General features: G+C 45.9%; 1 long non-coding RNA gene across 1 annotated transcript; it reads right to left on the bottom strand.

Moving 5' to 3' along the window:
* Positions 1-492: 492 nt before the first annotated feature.
* Positions 493-26,228, bottom strand: LOC132658095 (uncharacterized). The gene is made up of 4 exons (XR_009597119.1): positions 25,832-26,228; positions 22,240-22,381; positions 20,504-20,674; positions 493-3,680 (listed from the first exon to the last, which is right to left on the bottom strand). It is a non-coding gene; the product is annotated as an uncharacterized LOC132658095 (long non-coding RNA).
* Between the last annotated feature and the right edge of the window lie 1,752 nt (positions 26,229-27,980).

Here is a 27,980-nt window from a genome sequence, read left to right on the forward strand (position 1 = left end):
GAACAGAAGAGACTGGTTAATCAAGTTGTAAGGTGCCTTCACTCAATAAAATATTATGCAGCCACTAAAATTATTCTTAAGAAGACTAGGAGGCAACATGGAAAAATGCTTATGCTCTCATGTTAAGTGAAAAAGCAGAATATCAAGTCACCACATTCTTGTGGCTAAAACTATGTAAAATATGTACACACAAGGGAAAACGCTGAAGAGAACTACAAAAAAATGATAGCCGCCCAAAGCAGGTGATGGTGTTGTGTGTGGACAATTATTTTCCCGTATTTCAAAATTTTCCGCAATGTTACTCAATTATTTTTTCCAATAAAAATGTTACCCATCAAAAATCAAATTATCCAAAAAGCCTAGCAGAAAACAGAATGAAGTATTTGTCAGACTCTTGAAAGTGTGGTTATTTTCTAAGCTTTGAAGCCAAAGAGAAAATTTGCAAAAGACACACAAGTCTGATGAAACAAAACATAAACATTCAGCCAAATGCAAGATTTAAGCAATACACTTTATTTAGCAAAAGAAAGCATTTTAACAGGACTCGCACTATTGGCAATGTTTTGTTGTAACCCAGTGCTAGCTGGCAGGGGAAATTGGCATGATCTTTTGGGAAAACAACTTGGCAACATATCTTAAGAGCTGTAAACACAAACCACAGATTTTGGCCTGGCATGACCACCCTGGAGACAGCATGCTGAAGAGACAGTTCTGTAAAAGATAAAGCTACATGCAGGCAGATGTTCCTCCCAGTGTTGTTTATAAATGCAACTCTTGTAAATCTTCTTGTCAGCGGCTTAGAAGAACATAAGTGATACTTCCTGCAATGTTAGCCTTATGATATGAAAACAATGCTTTAAACTGGAAATATGTTTTGCTATAATGATAGGTGTTAAAAAGTAGAGTAGACAGGGCTGCGAGTGTGTGCATCCTCAGTCACTCAGTCATGTCTGACTCTTTTGCGACCCCATGGACTATGGTCCGCCAGGCTCCATAACTGAATCATTTTGCTGTACAGCTTCAATTAATACAAGCTTGTAAATGAACTACTTCAATTTTTAAAAATTTTTACAAAAGAAATGTAGTTAGTGCTGGTTAGGACCTAGATTTCATATTTTATTTATTTAATTAAATTTAAAAATTGAAACAACATAAAATATTTTCTTGTAAAAGCTTTGCTATACTCACTGCATATCATTAACATTAATTAAAACTAATTTTACCTGTTTCCCTTTCCTTTTTTATTATGGCTTCCAAAAATTATAAAATTCATACATACTTTTCATTATCTTTCTACTGGGCTGTGTTGTTCTAGATGTTAATCTTTTGCTAATTATGTTTTATAAGAATCAGTTCTAGCTTGAAGCTTGTCTTTTCTTGTTTCATGATATCTTTGGATAATCAGAACTTCTCTATCTTTACGGTTTTTAGGTAGGGAGAGATTTCTTTAAAATGATCCCCAGAATCATAAGCCTTAAAAGAAAAGATTAATAATTGATTTTATCAACATTTTACTTTAAATTTTATTCCAAAACTTCAGAATGTTTGCCTGTCATGTTGAAGTTCTTAATCTATCTGGGATTCCTTTTATCATGATGTGAGGTAGGGATCCGTTTCTTTATTCCAATATAAACTACCATTTGTTTTAGTCCCTTCGATTGACCAGTCCAACTTTTCTTTCACTCAACCTATCGACCTGTTCAATACCAGGTCTGCACAACGTGCTAATCTGCTTCTGGTTACCCCTCTGTTTCTTTGTTCTGTTTGTCTACTCTTGTTCATTCACACCATTGTTTCATTACAATCATTTAATGCTTCTAACATCTGCCAGGGTAAGTTACCTTGACTTCTAATTCTTCTCCAGGAGGATTTGGCTATTCTTGGCCTTTGTAGCTTTTGTATAAATTTTGAAAATCAACTGTCAAATTTGTTTTTACATAAATAGCAGGGAAAATCTCTGGAAATTTGGTAGAAATGACACTAGAGCAATCTGGAAAGAACTGATGTCTATCGAATATTAAATCTTCAATGGACATGAATTTGAGCAAACTCCAGGAGATAGTGAAGGACAGGAAGACCTGACCTGCTGCAGTCCATGGGGTCGCAAAGTGTCGGACACGACTGAGCAACTGAACAGTAACTGCCTCTAAACATACTGTCATGATTTCTGACTTTGTCTTGATCTATTTGGCTTGCCCTGGTAGCTAAATTTTCATTGCTGCTGCAAATGATAACCTTTTACTACATTTTCTATTGGCTCGTTATTAATACGTAAATAGAAATATAATCCAAAAATGCATATATTGCTTTTAAATCTAGTTTACTATTCTGCTCAGGCTGCAATACACAGAACGTCACAGACTATGTAGCTTAAACGAGAGAAGTTTATTTTTTCACAGTTCTGGAATCTGAAATCAAAGATCAAAGTACTGCCAGAGATAGTTTCTGGTGAAACCTCTCTCCTTGGATTGTAGACAACTGCCTTCTCACCATGTCCTCAAATTGCCTTTCTTCTGAGCACACATGGAGAAAAATCCCTGATGCCATTTTCCCTTCTTAGAAAGACACCAGATTAGTTCTCTACCCTCACGACTTCATTTAACCTTAATTACCTCCTTAAATGATCTGTTCCCAAACACTAGGGGTTAGGGCTTCAACTTACAAATGGGGAAGGTGCGATTCAGACTATAACATCTAGAAAACTTGTTAAATCCCCTTATTTTGTCAGATAAATTTGTCCATACTTTCTTTTAGATTTAGGACCAGAATGTCATCTCTGAATAAGGATACTTCTGTTTCTTCCTTTCCACTGTTTACATCCTTTATTTCTTTTCTTTCTGTTTTGACCAGGACCTCCAGCAAAGTATTAAACAGAAACAATGATGGAAAATTTTGTCTTTCTATTGATTTTAAAGGGAATGATTTTTAAATTTTACTATTGAGTTTGGTATAGGTTTTGGTAGATACTTTTTTTCCAACTTAAGGACATTCCTTTCATAACTGCTAAGAGTTTCAACCATAAATTGAATTTAATCAAGTGCTTTTTCTGGAAATATTGAGGTAATCCCATGGTTTGCTTCCTTTAAGCTGTTAACACAGTGAATTTTCCTAAGATACTTTCTAATGTTGATTCAGGTTTGCCTATCTGGAAGACATCTGATTTCATCATGATTTGTTTTCTTTCCTTCAACATTTCTGGATCCAACTCATTAATATTTTGTTTAGGATATTTGCATTTCTGTTCATGGACGATATTGACCTGTCCCTTTCCAAAACTTCGCAGCTTAAAACAATAAACATTTATTATCTCACAGTTTTTGGAGGTCAGGAATTTGAGCATGGCTGTGGCTTCAGTCTTATCTGAAGGCTCAAGTGAGGAAAATATGCTTCCAAAAAGGTCCTAGTGAATTGGATCCGGAAATTAAACTGACCACAAGGAGTGAAAGAGCAGGATCAACGGCCCCTCCCTTCCACAAAGCGAGGTCACCAGCGCAGGATTCCTCATTCGTCACCCTCCTCTGCTGTCGGCCATGAAGCAGGGAACCTGGGCTTTAGTGTCCCAGCAGCAACCACTGTGTGATTTGGGGGAGATCATTCAAATTCCTTCTCTTTTCTGGATAGAAAGTACCTTTGCCTTTTGAAGAAGCCTTTGCACGTGACAGATCAGCCTCAGATCAGGTCTGAAAAGAGAAGGCAGAAGGAAACGATAACAAAATGACTCTGTCCAAAGAAATGGTCTGGGGGTTTTGTCCCTGAGAAGCAGAGGAGAGAAAGAAGAAGGCTCTTACAAACAAGAATGATAGTATTCAGGGGACTTCCCTGGTGGTCTAGGGAAGACTTCGCACTCTCGATGCAGGAGCCTAGGTTTGATCCCCAGGGAACTAGATCATACGTACTGCAGCGAAGAGTTTACGTGCTGCGACTAAAGATCCTACATGCCACAGCTAAGACCTAGTGCAGTCAAATAAATAAACAGTTGTTTGTTTGTTTAAGAATAATAGGGTTTAATTTTAAACTCCTTAGTATATAAGCAAATCTGACAATAAAATCTGGCACATACTCAAAAGACCTAGGACTTTGGGTGTATGTGTGTGTGTGTGTGTCTGTTTGTATGAGTGTAAACCAAGGAAAGGCACAGAGGCTCACAAGGGAGCCAGGCACACATACAGAGGAGGAGCAATCTCTAAACTGGGTCACATCAGTTGAGGCAGCAGCTCTGGGCTTGAAGGCAACATAGGAGCATAACCCCCTGAGACCCCCAGAAACCTCGGCTGCACACAGAACATGGCGGGAAGCCTCGAGCCCATCCTTGTGGTTCTTTGGAGGCATGGAGTCCCAGCCAGTATAGCCATCTGGGGGACCTGACAAGGCTTCCTGAAGAAGATGGCTTCCTGATAGCTCTTGTAGCTGGTTCCCTGTTCAGCAGCCTTTCTGCAGTGAAAAGGAAAGACGTGTGTCTCTCCGCATATGTGAAGAAGTCATCTTCTCCCAGAGAAGCAGGACTCGGGACTAGAAACATCCTCGGGAAGAAAGCACGGAGTCTAGAGGGCGAAAGAGCCCCCTAGAAAGTGAAAGTCGCTGGGGAGAAACCAGGTTCCCAACAGCTTTGCACAGCCTGCCTCTAGAGTCTTCTCTCCTCTCTCTTTGCTGTGGTGGTCAAGCCATCCTGGAGCCCTATCTCCCCCATGCTCTGGACAGAGGGGGCCTGGACTGGCAGCCATTGAGCAGGACCAGGATCTCAACTTAAGGCCCATAACAGCCCTGGAAATCCTAGGCTGCTGTCTATAGTGAGGGCAGCCGCGCCATGGTCGAAAGCCTGGGTCTGGCCTCCCCGCGAAGGGCTGATGCAACCGTGGTGGCTGTGAACATTCTTGGAACATTCTCTGGCAGAGTCCTCAATTATGGCTGCTGGGGCTTCGTCTGAAGCCGTTCCAGGAGATGGCCTGCCTCAGTAATTGTCCCCGTTTCATCTCAAGATGCAGATCTGGAGGCTGATCTCCCAGACTTATGAAGTTACAACCAACGCAATACTTTTTCCATTTGCATAAGGCAAATCTGAAACATACACGTACATACGTTTTGTCTTGAACCTGTGAACGTGTACAGATCCCAGCAACTCCAGGACTAAACTCCTGACCATTTTATTAATCCAGTTTGTGCATCCCAGATCATCTGGGGTGGAGGCAAACCTGTCTCGGTGCTCTGGCAATTTCATGGGAATGTCTTTCACGGATCATGCTGTATTTCCCCTGCTCCAGCTTCACAGGTTGGTGGATGGTGGCCATCACGAGGGAACAGCCAAATTGTGCCCAAATCATGCCATTACTATGCCTCAGAGTCCTGTGAGCTGGCTTGTCATGTTCACAGTGCTCCCATCCCTGAGACCTCAGTATTTTATCTTCCTGCTGCACAAACTTGAAAGAGTCACAAACGTGAACACATGGTGCCTGGAAGCAGTGTCATGTAGCTCAGCACTTCCCAATCCTAGGCCAAAATTGTGGTTCAGGGGAGGCTGATTAGTGGGCTTCCAAGCAAAATAAAAGGAAAGTATTTATTAAATGCTGGGTTAAAATTTTTTAAGAGTTTGAATCCTTGTTCTGCAGGACTTCTCAGAGCCTTTTCTATGCCAAGATGCCTTGTGCATTTCCAAGAAGGAGATTCAGTACACGGCGTTTGTCAAACTAAGGACCACAAAGCCCTTTTGTTTCAGGTGCAATGGGCATCAGTTGTTTTTACTTGCCCAGCATCCTTCCCCTCTTTCAGCAACTGACTTTTGTTTCCACAGTGGTTTGAAGGGGCTGAATCTGAACCTCTGCCATTTCCCTCATCAAAAAAAGCAAACAGGTCATTCAGGGCTGGCCCAAAAGAGTCCTTCTTGGAAAGTCTTGCTGTCCCTACTTGTGAAGAAGTCCTCTCTTGTCGGGGCTACAGACTTGATAGCATCAGCTAACAGTGGGCCTTAAAGCCGAGAGGTACAACATGGTCAGGGTCTTTGCATCAAGCCATGCCTGAAGCCACCTCTTCCACAGACTCAGGGTTGGGCTTTGCTCCAAGGAGCAGGAAAAGCCCTGGCTGGTACAAAGAATAACCCAGGGGATAGTAGTGATACACACTTCACTTCAGAGAATGTTTATGATGCTTCCAGCCACAAGGAATGTTGCCCACCTCCCACTCAAAATGGCTTCACCAGTAAAAAACATAGATTTTCTATCCAAACAGAAGCCCCTGAAGGTGGCTCCTGGACTGGTGAATTCAGACGCTTAATGTTGCATCAGGGAACTGATTCATTCCGTTTCCACCTAAGATGGGAGTCCCTTTAGAAGTACCCCTTATGCCGGTGCCTAAACTTTCCAAGCCTCAGTTTCCTTATTTTTTCAGGCCCAAACCTCAAAGTTACCCTTGACTTCCACCCTCTTTCCTTTCACATCCATATCCAACCCATCAGTAAACCATTGGAAATATCTGTCTAAACTGTCTTCTTCTCACAACTGTTGTCCAAATCACCCTCATCTCTGCCCTGGAGTTTTTTTTTAAACAGTTTAACTGAGATGTAATTCACATGTGGGCTTCCCTGGTGGATCAGACAGTAAAGAATATGCTTACAATGCAGGAGACCCAGGCTCAATCCCTGGGTCAGGAAGATCCCCTGGAGAAGAGAATGGCTACTCACTTCCATATTCTTGCCTTGAGAATTCCATGGACAGGATTTCTTCCCTTTAAAGTGTATCTTTCAGCAACTTTTAGTGCACAAGCATCACCACAATCTAATTTTAGATCATTTTTATCACTCAAAAAAGAAACAGCCACTCCCTATTCTCCACCACCAGCTTCATGCAACCATTAATTGTTTTCTGTCCCTATAGAGTCCCCTGTTCAGGACATTTCATATACATAGAATCATACAATACAAGGTCTTTTGTGACTGGCTCCTTTCGTGGGTTCATCTATGCTGTAGCACATGTCAGCACTTCATTCCTTTTTATCGCTAAATAGTGTTCCACTATGTGGATAGTCCACAATTAGTTTATTTATATCAGTTGATGGACATTTGGGTTGTTTCTGCTTTTCGGCTCATGGAATAAAGCTGCTATGAACATTCATGTACAGGACTTTGTTTGGATTTATGTTTTTGTCCCCTTGAGTATACACCTAGGCATGGAACTGCTGGGTTTCATGGTAACTCTTGTTTCACCACTAGAGAAATACCAGATTGGTTTTCAAAGTGGCTGCCCCATTACACAAGCTTCTTAGCAATGCATGAGTGTTTCATTCTAGTGAACGTGAGGAAGTATCCTCACGATGGTTTTGATTCACATTTCCCAGAGGATTAATGATGTTGAGCATGTGCTCAAGTGCTTACTGGCTATTTGCATATCTTATTTGGAGACATGTCTATGTACATTCTTGGCCCACTTTTTAATTGAGTTCTGTTTTTATTACTGAGTTATGAGAATTCCTTATATATTCTAGATACAAGACTTTGGCCAAACCTGATTTGCAAATATTGTCTTCCATTCTGTGGGTTGCCTTTTTACTTTCTTATCCTTTGAAGCACAAGTTACTTTAATTTTGATGAGGTTCAATTTATCCGGCTTTTTTCCTTAGGTTGCTTCTGATTTTGGTATCATATCTAAGAAAGCTTTGCCTAATCCTAAGTCACAATTATTTATTCTTGTATTTTCTTCTCACGTTTTATAGTTTTAGCTCTTGCATTTAAGTCTTCCATCTATTTTCAGTTAACTTTTGTATATGGTGTGAGGTGGGGGGCTGACTTTGTGCTTTTGCATGTGGATTTCATGTTGACCCGGTACTGTTCATTGAAGACACTATTCTTTCCCTCACTGAACTGTTTTGACATCTTTGTGACTATATATTTGAGAGTTCATTTCTGGGCTCTCAATCCTATTCCACTGTTCAATATATCTGCTCTCATGTCAATGCCATACTATCTTAACTACTGTAGCTTTGTAATAAGTTTTGAAATTGAGAGGTGTGAGTTTTCCAACTTTGTACTTCTTTTTCAAGACTGTTTTGTCTATTATGGGTCCCTTAAATTTCAATATGGATTTTAGGATCAATTTGCCAATTTGTGAAAAAACACTGGCTGGAATTTGGATAGGATTTGTATGGAATAGACCAATTTATATAGTGTTGCTATCTTAAGTCTTCTGATCCATGAACACAGGATGTTTCCCCATTTGTTTGAGTCTTGTTTGATTTTTTAAATGATGTTTTGTGACTTTCTGTGCGTATATTTTACACTTTATATTAGCTTCTCCCTAAGTATTTTCTTCTTTTTGATGCTATTATAAATGGAATAATTTTATTAATTTCATTTTTCATGTTATTCACTGCTTCTTGTAGAATTACAGTTGAATTTGTTTACTGATCTTTTATCCTGAAATGTGATTAAATTTGTCAAAGAATCTTAATGAATTTTCAGAGGTTTTCATATACAAGATCATGTCATTTGCAACTACAGATGATTTAATTCTTTCTTTCTGATCTGGATGACTTTTATTTAACTTTCTTGCTTAAGTGCCCTGGCTGAATGGTTGATGGGCTTCCCAAGTGGCTCAGTGAGAAAGAATCCACCTGCCAATGCAGGAGACATGTGTTCATTCCCTGGTCTGGGAAGATCCCCTGGCGAAGGAAATGGCAACCCACCCCAGTAATCTTGTCTGGGAAATCCCACAGACAGAGAAACCTGGCAGGCTACAGTCCATGGGGTCTCAAAAGAGTAGGATACAGCTTAGTGACAGAACAACAACAAAAATGGTAAACAGAATTGGCAGGAGCAGATATTCTTGTCATATTCCTGATCCTAGGGATGAAATATTTAGCCTTTCACTTATTCAGTATGATATTTGTGATGGGATTTTCATAGATGTTCTTTGTCAGGTTAAGGAAGTCCCTTTCTACTTCTAGTTTGTCGAGAGTTTTTATCATGAGAGAGTACTGGGTTTTGTCCATGCTTTCTCTGTACTTATTGAGATATTTACGTAGGTTTTGTCCTTCATTCTATTGATAAGACAGGTTTTGAATGTTGAACCAACCTTGTATTCCTAGGATAAATCCCTCAAGGTCATAGTATATAAAACTTTTTATATATTGCTAGATTTGGTTAGCTATTATTTTGTTGAGTATTTTGCATCCACATTTATAAGTGATATTGATCTATAGTTTTCTTGTAATACCTGTGTTTAGTTTTGTATTAGGCTAATACTGCCCTCCTAGTATTAGTTGGGAAGTGTTCACTCCTTTTCTTAGAAGACTTTGTGAAGAATTGATGTCAATTCTTCTTCAGTGGTTGGTAGAATTCACCAGGTAAACTGATGTTTTTGTTTGTGAGAAGTTTTAAAATTACTAATTCAATCTCATTACCTATTATAGGTTTATTCAGATTTTCTATTTCTTCTTGACTCAGTTTTGATAGAGTGTTTCTCGCAACCTGTCCATTTCACCTAAGCTATCTAGCTTGTTGGCATCGTTATTTATAGAATTCCTTTGTAATTCTTTTTATTTCTGTAAAGGTGGCTGCCGTGTCCCTCTTACACTCCTGATTTAGTAACTAGAATTTTTTTCCTTTTTTCCTCATCAGTCTAGCTAAACATTTGTCAGTTTTGTTGATCATTTCAAAGACCCAAGTTTTGACTTCACTGATGTTTTTCCATTATTGCTCTGTTCTCTATTTCATTTATTTCCTTTCTACTATTTATTATGTTCTTCCATCTTCTTGTTTTAAGTTTAGTTTGCTTTTTTCCAGTATGTTATGATAGAAGTTTAATTTATTGATTTTAGATCTTTTTTAATATAGACACTTACCCCTATACATCTCCATCTAAGCACTATTTTAGCTGCATTCTTATGTTTTAATATTTTGTATAATTTTCATTAGTCTCAAGGTATTTTCTAATTTTCCGTACAATATAGTCTTTGACCCACTGGTTATTTAGGAATATGTTGTTTAATTTCCACATATTTATTAATTCCCCTAACTTCCTTCTGTTATTGATTCTAATATTATTGATTCCACTGTAGTTGGAGAAGATACTTTGTATTATCCTAACCATTTTAAAAGTTATTGAAGCATGTTTTATGACCTAGTGTATGGTCTAATCTAGAGAATATTCCATGTGCACTGAGAAGAATATACATTCTTCTGTTGTTGGGCTTTATGGAAATTTGTTAGATCTAGGGACGGGGGAGCCTGGTGGGCTGCCATCTATGGGGTCGCACAGAGTCGGACACGACTGAAGCTACTTAGCAGCAGCAGCAGCAGTTGGTTTATAATGTTGTTCAAACCTTTTAATTTCGTGTTGATCTTCTGCTAATATAGCTTCCACCAGAGCAAACTGGTGACTGGGGCCCCACTAATTTCATCTTACCTCACCTGGGACAGAGCTTCTACCCTGCAAATGCAGCTAAGTAAAGGAAGAAACCCCCAGAACTCTTAGCCACTCCTGCCTGGACTAGAACCTTTGCAGCACAGAGCTGGGGAGATGAGAAATGCTAGTGGTCTGTCCCTCCTGAGGATATACTGTAGCCTCAACTGAGAGCTAGGGAAAGAAGGATTGATCCTGCGTTCTTGGCTGCACTCACCTAATTTAGAGCTTCTGTCATTCTAAGTTGGGAATAGGGAGCTTAGAAATTAATTAATTAGATAATTAAACTGAGTCAAGAAAAATTAAATGTGCATTAATTTTTTAAACACCATCCTTATAAGAGAAGGGGGACAAAAAGAAGCAAATGTAGAAAAATATGCAAAGCCTATTGAAAATGTGTTCATTTCCCCAGTACCCCTAGGGAGGAGGGAATGGATTGTACATCCATTGTGACAATTTAATAGATTTTCTGAAATAAATGTTTCTGTGTTTTTTGTATGCCTTAGAACAATTTGCAGAGATTTCCATGGTTGTATTTTGTTTTGTCTTTAATTTTCAACAGTTACTGCTATCTCACTAGGGAGAGGATTTGCAGAAATCTTCACACTTCCATTCAAGAAGCCATGTTCTCTCCCATGAATTTTTTCAACGGTCTCAAAACTGAGCCCATTTGCACCCCTATTCCCCTACATCTATTTCTACCAACAGCCAGAGAGACTCTCAGAAAGGATAAATTCCTTGCTTATCACTTTCCAAAGCCTTCCCACCAATTTTAGAATATCAGTGACTTCCCAGTTCCAGAATGTTTCAACTACTGTCTATCCTTCCAACCTCACAACACATCATTTCTCTCCTCATTCTTTCCTTATGGGCTGTCTTTCAGACCTCAGACTATGAAAGACTGTTTCCCACCTGGGGCTTTGCACTTGCTATTCCTTCTGCCAGGAACACTCTTCCTTCCAATTGTCACATCCTTGGCTGCCTCTTGGGCTTTCCTGGTGGCTCAGAGGGGAAAGTGTCTGCCTACAATGCAGGAGACCCAGGTTCAATCCCTGGGTAGGGAAGATCCCCTGGAGAAGGGAATGACAACCCACTCCAGTACTCTTGCCTGGAAAATCCCATGCACTGAGAAGCCTGGTAGGCTGCAGTCCATGGGGTCGCAAAGAGTCGGACACGACTGAGTGACCTCACTTTCACTTTCTTTCTGGCTCCTTCTTGGTATTCAGTCTCAGCTGAGATGTCATCTCCCCAAAGAAATGACCACCCATTCTATCAAAATTGCTCTCCATCCACCCAAATCTGCATGTCACTTCTCTCCATCATATTGCCTTTGTCCATTTTCTCCATGGCCCCTCCCACCCCCCAAACTTGTCTCATTCATGTATCTGTTCACTTTTGCATCCTCAGGTTTCCACCAGTAGAGAATCTGAGTCCCTGTCCGCCTGTTTCCCACATTTTCTTCAGTTCTTGGAACAACGCTGGGTACATTGGAGGGGTTTGGCAACCTGGCAAACTTAGCACTGGATTTGATACTCCTTTCAGGTCATTTGACAAATGTGATAGTTGATTATATGCATCAACTTGGCCAAGATATGGTGCCCAATTGCTTAGTCAAACGTCAGTCTTGATGTTGCTGTGAAGGTATTTTTAAGATGTGGTTAATGCTTAAATAAGAAGATTTTGAGTAAAGATTAACTTTTAAATCAGCAGACCTTGAGTATAGCAGATTACCCTCCATAAGGTGGGTTGGCCTCATCCAATCAGTTGAAGACATTAACTACAAAGACAGGTTTCCTGAGGAGGAAGAATTCTTCTTTTAGACTGCCTCTGGACTTAAGAATGGCAATATTAACACATGCTGGAATTTCCAGCTTGCTGGCCTGACTTGCAAATTTTGGACTATCAATCAAAGACAATTTCTTAAAATAAATCTATCAAAAGATATATATATATATGTGTGTTCAGTTATATATATATATATATATATATATCAGTTATATATATATATATCAGTTCAGTTCAGTTCAGTCGCTAAGTCATGTCTGACTCTTTGCGACCCCATGAATTGCAGCACGCCAGGCCTCCCTGTCCATCACCAACTCCCAGAATTCACTCAGACTCACGTCCATCGAGTCAGTGATGCCATCCAGCCATCTCATCCTCCATCATCCCCTTCTCCTCCTGCCCTCATATATATATAATATATATATAATACACATATAATATATACATACGATCACATATATCCTATTGCTCTGGAGAATTTGGACTAGTATGATAAGAGTCAGTCCTGCTTTAGGAGAGGGACTAAAATTCCTTGAGGGCAGGAACCATGACATACCACTTTCTCCATTTCTATGTGTCTCCCCAGCACCCAGCATGACCCCAAGTGTACAAGCGCTCTTCCATGAGGCCTTGATGACTTGACTAATAAATCAACGAATATCTCTGGGTCCCTTACATTGTAGACCTTTCACAGCTGCACAAGAAAGGGAAAAAGAAAATCTATCTGTGAACCAGGTTTCCAATCTGTTTCCTTTAAAACCAATGAAGTTTATATTCTATGGGAGCCCCTTAAAAAGAGCAGGCTTTATCCCATTGAAATTGAGTCTGTAAATGCAAAACATTTAAAAAAAAATAATGAATTGGTATTTGATATTCCTATATTTCAATATTCCTTTGATATTCCAATATGAAATTTAAACTGCTGGGGTTTTATGCATTCTTTGTCTTTCCTTTGATTTGGCGCAACTTGTTGCTTTGAATATGTTTGCTTTAATCACTGGACCATGGAGCAGGAGGGATGTGTGTCTTGTTTGGGGAGGGGCTGGAGTGGGGGTTGGTGCCGCCATCTGGGCGCAGAAAATGACTGCCTTCTGCAAATCACTGCATCTTCCTGCTGGAACGCGGCTGGTGGGGATTGCCAGGCCCACAGGGAGGGGTGGACTTCCCTGGCCTTGATCCAAGGGGGACACTTGAACCTCTACCCTACAGTTCAAAGGCAGAACGGCAGAAAAAGCAGCTGCGGCAGGGTCCCTGGCAGGTGTCAGGACTGGGGACAAGATCCTGGGACATCTGACTGACGGCTGATCTGGAACACGAGTGTGTCCAGTGCCCGCTGTCACATTCTCTGCGGAGGGGTGGGGGGTGGGAGAAAGGGGAATTAATCAGGCAGGCTTTGACTAAAGAGAAGACATGATTTTGATGATTGCGGGATGGCGATGGTGACAGTGTTGATGATGTAATGCATAGCAATGTAGCTACAATGGCCCACAGTTATGAAGCCTTAACTACATGCCAGAGATGGTGCTAAATTCTTGAGAAGGACTGTCTCGTTTTACCTTCAGAATGGTTGTGTCTCTTTGCATTCCCCAAAGCAGACCCTGAGACCAGGACTTGGGCGCAGTTGTTTCATTTGGAGGTTGTCCCAGGAAGAATAAAAAGGAGACAGAAGGGCCGAGCAGGGCAGGAAGGGCGGGCTAAGGCGTTAGTCACCTTACAGGTACTTCGGCTCCACCTGCATGGGGATGCACCTCTAGGAAATTATGGGACCACCTCTGAATCGTCCCATAGGAGGAGGCGGAGGCTGCTGCATTCATCCCCGGACCCGCACCCCCATTGGCAAAGGGTTTCTTCCAGGGTGAGAACTCCCCTGCAATTCTGAGTTGCAGGGGCCAGCTGGGGACAACCCTCAAGGTGATCTGGAGCCAGAAAAGGCCCTCAAGCAGAGCAGCAGAGTGACTGTGCCTGTTGAGAAGGAGAACCATCCCCCAGCCGGACACGGTCCACCACAGCTCAGGTGAACTTGGAGATGGGCTGAGAAGATCTAGGACTCAGCATCAAAGGACCTGTCACAGCACTTCTTGGAGAAGTATTTTATTAACCCCATTTGCCACAGATGAAACTGAGGTTTAGAAAAGTGACCAGCTCAGGTCCAAGTTTGTCTGGCTAGAAAAAGCACAGAAAGTGAAAGTGTATTAGATGCTCAGTTGTGTCCAACTCTTTGCAACCCCATGGACTGTAGCCCTCCAGGCTCCTCTGTCCTTGCAATTCTCCAGGCAAGAATACTGGGAGTGGGTTGCCATTCCCGTCTCCAGGGGATCTTCCCCACTCAGGGATCAAACCTTTATTCACCACCTTGTCCGATGTGAAGCTGGCAAACAGATAGAATGAAGACAGTCCATGTCCCCAAGGGTCTCATGCTGGATGGAAGCAAGCCACCCCCAGTCCTGAGTGACATGGTCACCTAAAGGTAAGTACAGAAGGGACATGGAAGAGCCCTAATTTGGCGGGTGGGAGCAGAAAGTCCCTGGAAGAGGTGACATATGTGTTAGGGTGGATTTTGCTGTGTATAGTTTATTTATATACCAAGCAGTCTTGTTTATTAAAGAACAATTGAACAAATTTAGAAAATATGGAGCCACCCTTCCCACCCTCAGTAACCCTACCCCCATCTTAGAAAGGGTGAAGATGGCTGGGAGCCCGCCACCCTGACAGCCTGGCTGCCCCTTTTCTAAGCAGCGGTTACTCTCAGAGGGACCCCAAGCAGCTTGACAGACTGGCATGAGGGTAGCTGGCCTGGAGTTGCCCCGAAGAGGGACAGACAAAGGAAGAGTAAGGATTCAGAGCTGGAAGTCCTGATCCCCAAGCCTGGCTCCATCATGCAACCAACCACGTGACCTACCTTTCTTCCCATCAAACCTGACCGCCCAGCAGATCCAGGGCTCTACAGAAAAGAGCCCTGTGGCCAGGCACCATTCCAAGTCCCCATTGTACCACTCAGGATGCTTCTGGGTGCAGAGGATAGACCTCAACCCAGACTCATTTGGGCAAAATGAGAGTTGATGGGTGCCTCTAAGGGAGTTCAAGGGTGTTTCCAGTTCTGGGCATAGGCTGCCTGGGAGCCTCATGGTGTCAGAGGAACACAGTCCTCGGTCTGGACTCTGTCCCCCCTCCCCATGTGGGTTCACTCCACACAGCTCTGGATCCTCAGTCCACCAGTGCAGTCAAGGGACGGCCACCTTCTGGAAGGTTCCAGTCCAGGGTTCCCATTGGCCAAGCTGGTTCCTGTGCCAGAGGGAGGCTGGTCTCTGCTCTGCCTGGCCTGGCCTGGCTCAGCCTCAGCTGAACCCTATGCACTGAGAGCAGAGAGGAGCAAGTCCCCAGAGAACTCGGGCAGCTGATGCCAACAGGACATACATGTACAGGGCAGAGAGGGGAAGTGGAGTCACAGGCAAAATGCCAGGTGCCACCCCCGTCACCCTTCCTCGGAGAGGAAGAGTAAGAGGTGTCCTCATGGTGTGTGTGTGTGTGTGTGTGTGTGTGTGTGTGTATGTGTGTGTGTTTGAAAGGACATGTGTAGGCTTAGTGTGGGGTGGGAGTGAGCACCTGGGTAGGGGGCTGCAGACCAGTGATGATGGGTGTTTCGGGGCACGGGGGTGGGAGATGAGAGGGGGGAACAGATCTGAGTGTGGCTGCAAGTGCCTGTGGTGGGAGGGGTCTGGCCAGCCAGGAGGACACAGGCAGGGAGTCCTGCCACTCCATCGCCTTTCCCTAAGGCTTTCAGATGGCCCCAGGAATGTGGAGCAGCAAGCGGACACCTGAGCCACTCACATGCCCCCACATTAGACTATCAGGATGGGCCACGCCACCCAAGGCTGCATCTGGGAAAGACCTGCACCATGGCCGGCCAAGGGGCTCAAGGCCTCCGTGCCACCCTGTGTCCTGTGCCCTTGTCTCCAGGACAGTGCAGCAGGGAGGGGGCCAGGCCATCACACAACCCCTTCCAGAAGAGGGGCCCTGAGAGCAGGTGGCACAGAGCGGGATCTCAGCATCTCCCGCCCAGGACCCCTGGTCCGTCAGTACTGCCACTTTCCTAAGACCAGACCCCTCGTTTTTTCCACTGAGGGTTTCAGCCTCTGCGGGAAAGATCAGCTGAGTCTAGACCCACTCCCAGACTGGAGACTCATCCTTTGCTTTTCTTTAAAGAGCGCCTACCATACCCTCAAAGTGAAAGTCGCTCAGTCATTTCTGACTCTGAGATCCTGTGGACCCTCTGTCCATGGAAATCTCCAGGCAAGAATACTGGAGTGAGTCACCATCCCTTTTTCCTGGGTGTCCTCCTGACCCAGGGATTGAAACCGGGTCTCCTGCATTGCAGGCAGATTCTTAACCACTGAGCCAGCAGGGAAGCCGTGTGTGTGTGTGTGTGGGTGTGTGTGTGTGTGTGTGTGTATGCATGTGCTTAGTCATGTCCAACTCTGTGACCCACAAGGCTCCTCTGTCCATGGGATTTTCCTGGCAGCAATACTGGGGTGGGTTGCCATTTCCTTTTCCACATTGGTGCAGCAGTAAAGAATCTCCCTGCAATGCAGCAGACCCAGGTTCAATCCCTGGGTCAGGAAGATCCCCTGGAGAAGGAAATGGCTATCCACTCCAGTATTCTTGCCAGTAAAATTCCATGGACAGAGGAGCCTGGCGGGCTACATTCCATGGGGTCACAAAGAGTTGGGCGTGACTGAGCACGCCCCCACACACACGATGCCCTCAGGCTCCCCAAGTGTTTATAGGGCAGAAGAAAAGCCAAACAAACATTCTATAAAAGGAATGTGGCCTGGGCTGGGGCAGGGGTCCCCAGGATGGCTTGGCACAAGTGGTGGGCACTGGTGGGGGGAACGCTCATGCTCCCAGGGAGGTGTCTGCATGTGTGTGTGTGTCAGGACATGCAACTGTAGACAGGATTTAGGGGGATGCCGGGGTGGTGGTCTCAGGATCATTCCACACCCTCTGCCCCCCTGACCAAACCTTGGCTTTGACTTGGCCTTGATCACAGCCTCGGCCTTGATCCTAAAGACGAGAGGAACAGAGAGGGGAAAGGGGCAAACCTTGTGACTCAGCTGATTCGTCCTGCCTGGCTCGACACCAAGTAGGATCTAGAGCACATGAAAGGATGCATAAACTGTAATAGAAAGATGACGCGAAGAAATCAGCTCAAGGGAAACAGCAGGAGGAAGAAGATGAAGCCCAGAGCCAGATCAGAAAAGAACGACGAGGCTGAGGTCCCTGAGCACTTGGGCCGTGGTAGCTGGCAAGCTGGACCTGCATCTTCCAAAGAGCCAAGCTCCGTCAGAAGTCCTGTCACCAGGAACAGTGATATTCAAAACAGATGGAAAGGGGGCTGCTCCGGGTTGGGGAGGGGAGCACTCCAGGGACGAGCTCCGCCACCTCCATTTCCACCGTCCTCACAGCTGCCCTGAGCCACCCCCTCAGGCCCCCAGGCTCCAGGCCCTACCATCTAGAAACCTCTACACTGATTGGTTCTATCTTCTTCGCACCCACAGCAAACCCCCAGGGCTGGAGAAGCCCACAGTCTGCCTGAGACTGAAGGAAGAGAGAGACATCTACAGTGGGTGCTCACAGGACATGCTGCCCCGGGCTGCTCACAGCATCCTGACCACACAGAACGGGCTTCTAGGGCTACGTCCCTGTCCTGTGAGGTCTCTGCAGAGCCAGGCACCTCCCCATCCCATGAGAGGGACCCTGTCCTCCGCCCATCAAACAGGAACACATACAGAGTGACAGCCTGGGACCCAGACCCATGCCTGGCACTGCCACCTCTCTGAGGGCTGTCCTTTGGAAAAGACGTGTGTGTTCAAACCACAGAACTGAGAGCAGGAGGGCTGGCCAGCCCACAGCCAGCCACGCTCACAATCAGAACCGCTCATACCGGGATGTCCAGCACTGCTGACCAAGAGTAGCCTTGGGGACCACCCTGGAACCCAGCGCACGTGGACTAAGAGGGTTTCTCCCTCCAGCATCACTCAGCCTCCCCTTCCACTCTTCACACCCCATCACCCACGCAAGAGCTCATGTGCTCGCTGACCTGGGTGCTGACCTCTCTCTGAGGTCATCTGGACCCCCCACCCTGTTCACCGAAGCTCAGACATGACTGTCCACTCCCAGGGGCAGGGTACAAGGGAGTTAGTTCCCTCGGACGGCTCACCCAGCACCGGGCATCTCATTGTTAACACCCTCCCTGCGGTGCACACACACCGTTGACGGAATTCTTCTCCTTGAATGGTTTGCGTTGTCAGAGGGTAAAATCTGATGCGTAGCAAATGACTCTGAGTTCACCAGTAATAACCCCCGGGAGACCACACTGAGGAAGTTATCTGCTACCAAATAATAAAATATCTCCATCTACTCTCAGAAGCTTTGGACGGCAAAGAGAGACCGCCATCACCGGGGGACTCTGAAAACCTTCAGACAGGATCTGTCTGGCTCGCCCGCCTAATTCACAGTGACTTAATACATCACGGGGAAGGGGGGTGGGGCGAGGCCAGGAAGCCAAGCACAGCCAGATTTCCTCCATATAAAATACCATCAACTGAAAGATTTAACAACAGTTCAGCTAGGGGGGGCAGGGGGTGGGGAGGGTGTGAGCATACACACAGATGCAGGATGTACCTTGGCTTCAAAACATGCTAGAAAGTACAAGGGCGGAGAAAGATCCCCCGCTTCAAATGAGAGAAATACAGTAGATCACTGCCCAGAGGACTGCAAATTCTTTGTTTCCAGCTCCTTTCCCTGGGGCGTGCTTTTTAGAGCCCCGAAGGCCAGTGTGTAGTGTGAATCACACACTCTAAAAGGGATAGAGAGAATGTTCCAGTATCAGTGCCTCCAAGTGTCCCCGGCGGCCCAGTCTGTCCCTACTGACCACGTGTCCCCAGACAGGAAGACGCTCAAGGAAATTCAAGGAAAGGGAAGAAATTAATGAGACTTTATGGAGCACCTGCCTCACGTCAGGCCCTTGCTGGATGCTGGCGAGACCAGGCTCAACAAGACCCAACCTGTGTCCTCAATGAGGGGAGATGATTATCAGTCACTGAGAGGCTGCTGCGTTAGCCACTGGGCTGGATACCACTCACAGAGCATCCCACTTGGTCCTTGCAACAGCTCCCGCAGATAACAATTATACCCATTTTACTGCTCAGAAAATAAAGGCTGGGTGAAGCTAAGTCACTTCAAGCCCAGGAAGCCAAGAGAAGATGGAGCCAGATGCTGAACTGAGCCACTCTCCCCAGAGCTTGTCTGTGCTTTTACCACCTCAAGCAGCCCTTCCCCATAATCCCAAACCCAAAGCTACATTGCTGAGCCCCAGATCACGTCAGGCCCCAAGGTACCACCACACGTGGATCACATCTCTTCCGCCTCCTGCCTGTCAACCTTTCCAATCTGTCCACTCTTGATTTCCACTGCCAAAGGCATAGACCAGATGCCCATGGTCACAGTTGCAAAAGGCCACCGTGACCTCCCAATGTGTCTCTTGGCTTCTGTTCTCACTGGTCCAGTACCCACACCCCAGCCAGCATGGCCTCTGTGAAACAGCCCATACAATGTGTGCCTTCTGTTTAACTGCTCTGCAGGCTTCCCATTGCCCTGGAGATAGAATGTCCCACCTTCAAGGACCCACATGATCCAGCCCAACTTGACCTCCACCCCCTGAATCATGCTTCAGCACTTTTGCCTTCCATCCATTCTTCCAAAATGTGCACTTCCTTCCAGCCTCTGAGCCCTGGCACACGCTGTTCCTGGGCCTGGAATGCTATTCCCCTCTGTGAACCAACACTTCTTCATCTTGCTGGGAAAGGACTGAAGCATCCACACTGAAGTTCTCTTCTCTCCTAGAACCTGGCTCTTTTCCTTAAAGCCCTCATCAGAAGATATAAGTATCTATTTTCCTGTTTATGTACTAAATATGGTCCCCTCTGCTGAGCCTCTGAATTGGTTCTCTCTTTCACCTTTGAGTTCTTCACATTGCACAGAGTCCGTGCCAAATAAGTGTGCTGAGAAAATGTGCAAAAGGAATAATAATGCCCATCTCCAAGGCACGTCCTCCATGGACAGTGACAAAGGAGTGGTGTCATTCCTTGCCACCATGTCTGAAGCAGCCACCACCCACTGGGCAGACTCGACAATCCCGATGGGATTCTGACGAAACAAACCATGCTACATCCACCCCCACGGACTACTCCTCCATCATAAGAAAGAACCAGCTTGGATGAATCTCAAGGACGTTGTGCTGAGTGAAAAAAAGCCTGTCTCAAAAGGTTACATACCATATGGCTCCTCAAGTTGACCAAATTATAGAGATGCAGAGATGATAAGGGCTGGTGAGGAGGGGGGAGCATCACACATGAGGAAGGTGGGTGTTATTCTTGCAGGGAAGCAGGAGAGAGCTCCTCGAGGTACATCATCTCAATCCTGACCACGGTGGTACGTACACGAATCTACACATGGCATAAAATGTCATGGAAGATACACAGAGATACATGAAAATAAAGCCACATGAACCTGTGTTAACATGGCAAATCAAAAAAAAAGGGCGGGGGGAGGAAATCCAAACAAAGCCTGGAGTCCACCTCCCTGCATTGCACCAAACAGTGTGCTTTGATCACACATGTGAGTTGTCACCATTGACAGAAACTGGGAGAAGGGAGTGCATAGGACCTCTTGGGCCTATTTTTGAAACTTCTTGTGAGTCTATAATTATTTTGAAATAAAGAGTGAGAAAATTTTAAATTAAAATGATAGAATTTATGAGCCAGCCAAGGCTCAGACTCTCCATACCCACCTTTTCCCCTCCTTCCTTGGGACACCGGGTAACATCTGCCTTGGGGGCTACCTCCCAGCCGGGAACATGCAGACTGCCCGCCCGGACCCATGGACCAGGCTCCCACAGGAGGAAAGGACTAGAACCCTGAAGTCTACCCCTCGACGTGGTTGTATAACACACACATAAGTCAGGCGCCCCAGCCGGTGTCTTACTTTTGCATCATAGTCTGAGGGAGGATCCCAAACTTTTCTGGTGATCTGAGGTCTAGTAAGAGAAAACACTCCTCTGAGAAGGAGTGAAAACACTCCTCTCCATCTTGGAAGAAGCTTTTTAGGAGATGGCCACATGCAAACCTCACTCTGGAAACCTCCCTCGTAGACACATCCTGACAATCAAGGAATGAAAAATCTAACTGAACTGTTTTGTCCCAAAGCGTCTATCAACTGTGTCACCGACCACAGGCAGCAAAGCCACTGGCTTTCGCTAAGGGTGAACCTTTGCCCATGCTGGCTGGGTTAGACCATAAGACAGATGCATATGGAGGCCACTTGGGTTTGTGACTCAGGGATGAGATGGCGAGTCTGGTTTGAGTTTGGTCCAGATTCTGGTGGGGGAAAATGAAAAAGTACATTCCCAGCTTGTGGCCACACGGTAAGCAGAGGCTGTGTCTACACTAACACAGGGCCACGGGCACAGTGTTGCCTTAACCCTTAGCTAGAATGAGCACTGATGTCTCCACGTCAAATGCTGGCAAAGACCAGGGTCTCCGGGGTGAACCGGCTGCTGAGCTGGCTTGGAAGAGAGTGGGCGCTGAATGAGGTCTCTGCTCTGCCCCTAATTTACCACAGGACCCTCTGTGAACCCCTTCCCCTCCCTGGGCCTCAGTTTCCCCATCTTCCAAGTTCCCTGACGTTTCTGAGGCTGTCCTTAGAGCTAAACATTTATCTGCCCCAAGGTTTTTCAATCTCAGCCCTATGGACACTTTGAGCCAGAACATTCTTTGCTGGGGGAGAAGGGGTTATGGTGAGCATAGGAATACATTTAGTAGCATTTCTGGCTAGTACCTACTAGATCCCAGGAACACTGGCTCACCGCCCACCCACCGCCATGGTGGGATAATCCAAAATGTCCCCAGACATTGTCAAAAGTCCCCTTGGGGTAAAATCGCTATGGATGGAGAACCCCTGCCCTGGACTCAGACACTCAAATCAAGAAGGAGCGGGGAGTCCAGACCCTCACCTGATGGCAGAGGCCGTGCAGCTCCTCCATCAGACCATCTTCCTTCCAACTCAGCTCCAACATCCTCCGCACTGGGAGCTCTGAGGCAAGGTGCTTCCCTCCAGGACAACACTCTCCATTCCAAAGGGCTCTTTGAATTGAACTGCAGCATTCATCGCTATTTAGAACCATCCAGAACCAGTCTGCACCCTCCCTCCCTTGTGTTCCAGGCCACTGTCTATTTGAAGAAAACCATAACTTCCCTTCTCGTGTCCAATGCCACCCTTGGAGGGAGGGCAGGCACATGCAGTGGGAGGGCTGAAGTGGAGGGGAATAAGAGGTGAACCACATCTGGCTCTGGGAAGAAGAACCCCTCCTTCTCCCCACTCTAGAGCCTGACAACCAGCAACAGCAGCCAACAAAGGTCTGTCCAGTCATGGCTTTGGATTTCCCAGTAATCATGTGTGGATGTGAGAGTTAGACTGTAAAGAAAGCTGAGCACCAAAGAATTGATGTTTTTGAACTGTGGAGTTGGAGAAGACTCTTGAGAGTCCATTAGAATGCAAGGAGATCCAACCAGTTCATCCTAAAGGAGATCAGTCCTGGGTGTTCACTGGAAGAGCTGATGCTGAAGCTGAAACTCCAATACTTTGGCCACCTGATGCGAAGAGCTGACTCATTTGAAAAGACCCTGATGCTGGGAAAGATTGAAGGCAGGAGGAGAAGGGGACAACAGAGGATGAGATGGTTGGATGGCATCACCAACTCGATGGACATGAGTTTGGGTAAACTCCAGGAACTGGTGATGGACAGGGAGTCCTGGCATGCTACAGTCCATGGGGTTGCAAAGAGTCGGACACAACTGAGTGACTGAACTGAACTGAATGTGATGGATTTGCTAGGTTAACACCTGACCCCAGCAGGCCACTAACAGCCTCTCTGGGTACAGTGTCCATCATTTGCCCTGCCCTCCACATGGGCCCACTGAAGCCCTAGAAATGAGAATAAACAAAAATCAGTGTATAAATAGGTACAGTTCTTTCAGGGCTCTCCTCTCTCCCCACAGACTTTTACTGCATCTAAAACGCCCTGATTTGAGATAAGAAATAGTCACAAGCTACCTAGTATGGGTGGCTCGGAAAGTCCTCTATGTCAGCAGGAACAAAGCCTTACTAGCAGGGTTCTCCTTGAGCACTCCCAGCTTGAACTCCGTCCTCTCACCCTGCTCCATCTTTCCCCTTGGCACTCACTGTTCCCTGGCAGGGAGAGCAGGTCATATTTCTGTATCTCATTCCCCCTTCAATGTCAGCTCCATGAGGTGGAGTCTCTGCCTTGTTCACGGCCATCTCCCCAGTAACACAAGTAGACGGGTCATACACACTTGCTACATGAATGCAGAGACACTGGGCGAGTCTTCACTGGGGGAATGGCCAGGGGAATGGCCAGTGGAAGGCGGCCAAGTGAAGATGAAGGATGTAGCTACAAGGATGTAGCTCTGTAAGCTCTATAAGCTTAAAGAGCCCAGTGGCTTGCATAGTGTGGGCTGGGGTGAATAGGGTGATATTTAGAACATTGGTACTTGGGACTTGAGACACACAGAGGTGGAAGGAGAAGGCATAGAATGCTAGGGTTGGCAGCAAACGTAGAGGCTCCTTATGCAGAGGGGATAATATGTTTGTCAACTACTATGGCAACACAAATCAAGACATGAGTTGATGTATAAATACAACTTTGAAAAGCATTTAATATATTTTAATAAATGTATGTGTATATAAAACATGGATGATATTAATTATAGTAAGAATGGCTCAAAAAATCATTCTAACAATTATTCAATTGATGGTTGATTCTTTTAATTATTTTATTGAAATATAGTTGACTTATAATGTTTTATTAGTTGGCCATAAAGTTCATTTGGGTTTTTCTATAACATCTTATTGGACTTTTTGGCCAACCCCATAGATTCCTTTCTAATATTATTTTCCATTATGGTTTATCATAAAAATGGACAGTTGATTTTAACAATTGTTGGGCAATCCCTTGACCTGGCTGTTATGAACTAAATTGTCGACAGCTCCATCCAAGCCATGATTTGACGCAGGGAATGCTCCCTTCTTAGTGAGCCCTGGCTGCTCTCATGAAATACCCTGGACTGGGTGGTGTATTTCACCCAGGATTCATTTATTTCACACAGCTCTGGAGGCTGGAAGTCTGAGATGCTGGCAGACTTCGCTCCTGGTGAGGCCCCTCTTCCTGGCTTGGATGCTTGTGTACATTGTGTGCAGACAGGACCTCTCGGCGTGTGAGCAGAGATGGAGCTCTGGTAACTCTTCTTGAAAGGGCACTGATCACCCCTGAAAAGCCCCACCTCTTAACACCATCACATTGGGGGTTAGGGCTTCAATATACCAATTTGCGGGGAAACGTTCAGTTTATAACACCCCCAAACTCTCCCAGTGGCCTGCCACATTGAGAGACACTGGGACTCTGGTGTCCAGCTGGTGGACACCCATTTGTGTGACAAGATCTGGACATCTGGCCCCATGTGACCCCACCATGTCCCTAACCTCATCTCCATCCTTGTCCCTCATCTCACCTCTGTCTGAATCTGCTGCCCGCCCCGCCCCCCCACCGGCCTGGGGTCCTCTTCTCCCGAGTGTGTACATGCATCTTTACATGGGAAACTCATTGAGTTTTCACTCAAGGTTAACTTTCCAGTTAAACTTTCTTTTCCAGTGAGTCAGCTCTTCACATCAGGTGGACACAAGTTTGCACCAACTCCAGGAGGTAGCGAAGGACAGGGAAGCCTGGTGAGCTGCAGTCCTTAGGGTTGCAAAGAGTCAGACACGACTGAGCAACTGAACAACGACAACAACAACAAACTTTCTCTGGCCATCCGTCCTGACACTTCCGCATCCTCTGCCTTGCTTTCTCCCTGCACGTGTCCCCAGCTGACCTTCCACACACGATGAGTCAAGAAGGATTGAACCGAGGGTGAGGTCATTCTCTGGGGAGCCAAGTGAGTGCCAGAAAGTGGCCCAGGGCCACCAGGAGAAAACCACTCACCAAGGACTACTGGGTCCTCCCTCACAAACGTAGAACAGGATTTTAAAAGGAAAGAGGAGGGCAAAGGAAAGGAACTTGCCTGAAGGCCCAGCCTTCCATCATGTCCTTTTCATTCCTTGTGGAATATTACACAGCTATTAAAAAAAGAATGAAATAATGCTGTTGGCAGGAACATGGACAGATCTAGACACTGAGTAAAGTAAGTCAGACAGAGAAGAAGAAATATCCTATGACATCCCTTACAGGCAGAATCTAAAAAGAAGGGATACAAATGAACTTATTTACAAAACAGAAACAGACCCGCAGACTTAGAGAGCAAAGTTTGGGGTGGACATGTACGTATTGCTAGATTTAAAATGCATAACCAGCAGAGTCCTATTACATAACACAGGGAACTCTGCTCAATGTTATATGGCAGCCTGGATGGGAAGGCAGTTTGAGGGAGAATGGATACATGTATATGTATGACTATATACCTAAAACTCTCACAACATTGTTAATGGTCTATACTCCAGCATAAAATTAAAAATTTTTTTTAAAAAATTACCTGTGACACAGGTGTTTTCAGTCCCACAGTTCGCAGGTGAAATCCAAGAATGGGAGAGTAAAAGCTCCAGGTCACAGAATCATTAAACACAAAGTCTGGACCAAGCCCAGGTCAGCCCAGCTCTGAAGCTTGGGTCCTGCCTCTGCACAGTCTCTGCATCGGGGAAGCAATGAACGTGGAGAACAGAAACCAAAGCTTCTCAACTGCAAAGCCTTCTTCCATCCGCGTCCAACCTGGGGATCCAAACGGTCGGGATCTCAGAGCCTTCAGAGAGAAGTCTGTGGCAAAGCCCTGACAGTCTGGAGCCACGAGCTTGCATCCTCCCGTGGAAAGGAGCCCAGGGCCGGCGCCCTGCTCTGTGTTCCTGCCCGTCAAAGCTGTCGACTCCCATCAGAACAAGGCCCCTGACAAACAAAACCCAGGCCCTGCCTCGGGCTGGTTTCAGATTTCTACAACACAGTAAATCGGCATGTTTTTATTTCTCCATCTGTAAACATCTCTCCATCTAATACGGTAACTGCTGTTTATACAGAGCTATAAAAACAGAGGTCAGAGCACAATAAGATTATAGTCTTACTTCAATACATCCAATCCATAATAAAATAAAATCTTACAAACGATCCAGAGGACCCGTCGAGGAGTCCTTGAAGAATTAACGTCTGTTGTATGGAAGGGTTCGACTCGGGCATGATATTTTCCACAGCTGTCAGGACCTATTTAAAAGGCAATATCCTTTCTCTGGCATTTGATTTAGACTCTGTTTATACCATGTGGAGGATTGTTAATTCCACAACATCTGACTCAGGGCTGTTTGATTACCCCACGCCCACAGCCAAGGGGACGGTGCCTGATGCAGTGTGAGGTCGTGCAGCAAGACCAGGGCCCCACTCTCGCCAGGCCCCTGATGCTGATGAGGTGTGCCTGGTTGGGGCGGGGGTGTGGGTGGGATCCCGCAGTGCGGAAAATGAGACAGTCCGCTTTCCAGGCCAAGTGACTGGCGGCGAGGGGAGCTTTGGCCTGAGATGGCCAGGACGCGGCCCCGCCATGGGCCCGCCACAAGCTGGGGCCAGTCATTTGTTACTTGCAGAGTCAGTTTCCCAGGTAGTAAGCCGGGAAACCGGCCTGTACCTTACCAAGCGTGTGCTCAGTCACTAGTTGTGTCCGACTCTTGGAGACCCCATGGACTGCAGCCTGCCAGCTTCCTCTGTTCGTGGCATTTTCCAGGCAAGAATACTGGAGTGGGTTGCCATTTCCTTCTCCAGCACGGTGTGATTGACTGAATTATGTCCCCCAAATTCATATGCTGAAGCCTCAACTGGCAGCCCCTCCAAAGACGACTGTGTTTAAAGACAGAGCCTTGAAGAAAGGGGTTAAGTTAAAATGAGGTCATCCCAGTGGGCCGTCATCCAGTCTGACTGGTGTCTTAAAAGTAGAGGACACAGGGAATTCCCTGCTGGTCCAGTGGTTAAGACTCCACGCTTCCGTGGCAGGGGCCCTGTGTTCGATCCCTGGTCAGGGATCTCACTTGCCACATGGTGGAGCCAAAAAAAAAAAAAAAAAGAAAGAGAGAAAAGAGGACACAGACACCCATAGGGGAAAGAGCAGGTGAGGACACAGGAAGACAGGCCTCCACAAGCCAAGGAGAGAAGCCTCGGAGGAAACCAATCAGCTGCTCTAACAAGTTAAGGCTTTAAAACAGCACGCATTTATCCTCTTACAATCCTGGAGGTCAGAAGTCCAAGATGGGTCTTACAGGGCTCAGACCCGGGAATACGCAGGGCTGGCTTGTGCTGGAGGGTGGGGTAGGGCGGGGGGAATCCACTGTCTGCCTTTTCCAACTTCCAGGGACCGCTTGATTTCCTTGGCTTGCAGCCCCATCCTCCATCTTCAAGACCCGGAAAGGGTAGGTTCTAATCTCTCTCTCCCTGATTCTACCCCCTTAGGCTGGTATGTGGCTTTCCACGGACTCTGCTTCCATTTTTGTCCCCTTCGCAGTATCTCTCTCTCACTGAGCAGCCCACACATCACACTTGTGATATGTAAATTGGATCCTAACAATCAGTACCTGGGGGTCAGGGGTGGGGTCTGACCCCCGGACAGTGAGATGGCCTCAGGGTGGACAGACAGCCCCTCAGGCTCCAGCTCCTCT

This window comes from Ovis aries, chromosome 18 (genome assembly GCF_016772045.2).
Source record: "Ovis aries strain OAR_USU_Benz2616 breed Rambouillet chromosome 18, ARS-UI_Ramb_v3.0, whole genome shotgun sequence".
NCBI lineage: Eukaryota > Metazoa > Chordata > Mammalia > Artiodactyla > Bovidae > Ovis > Ovis aries.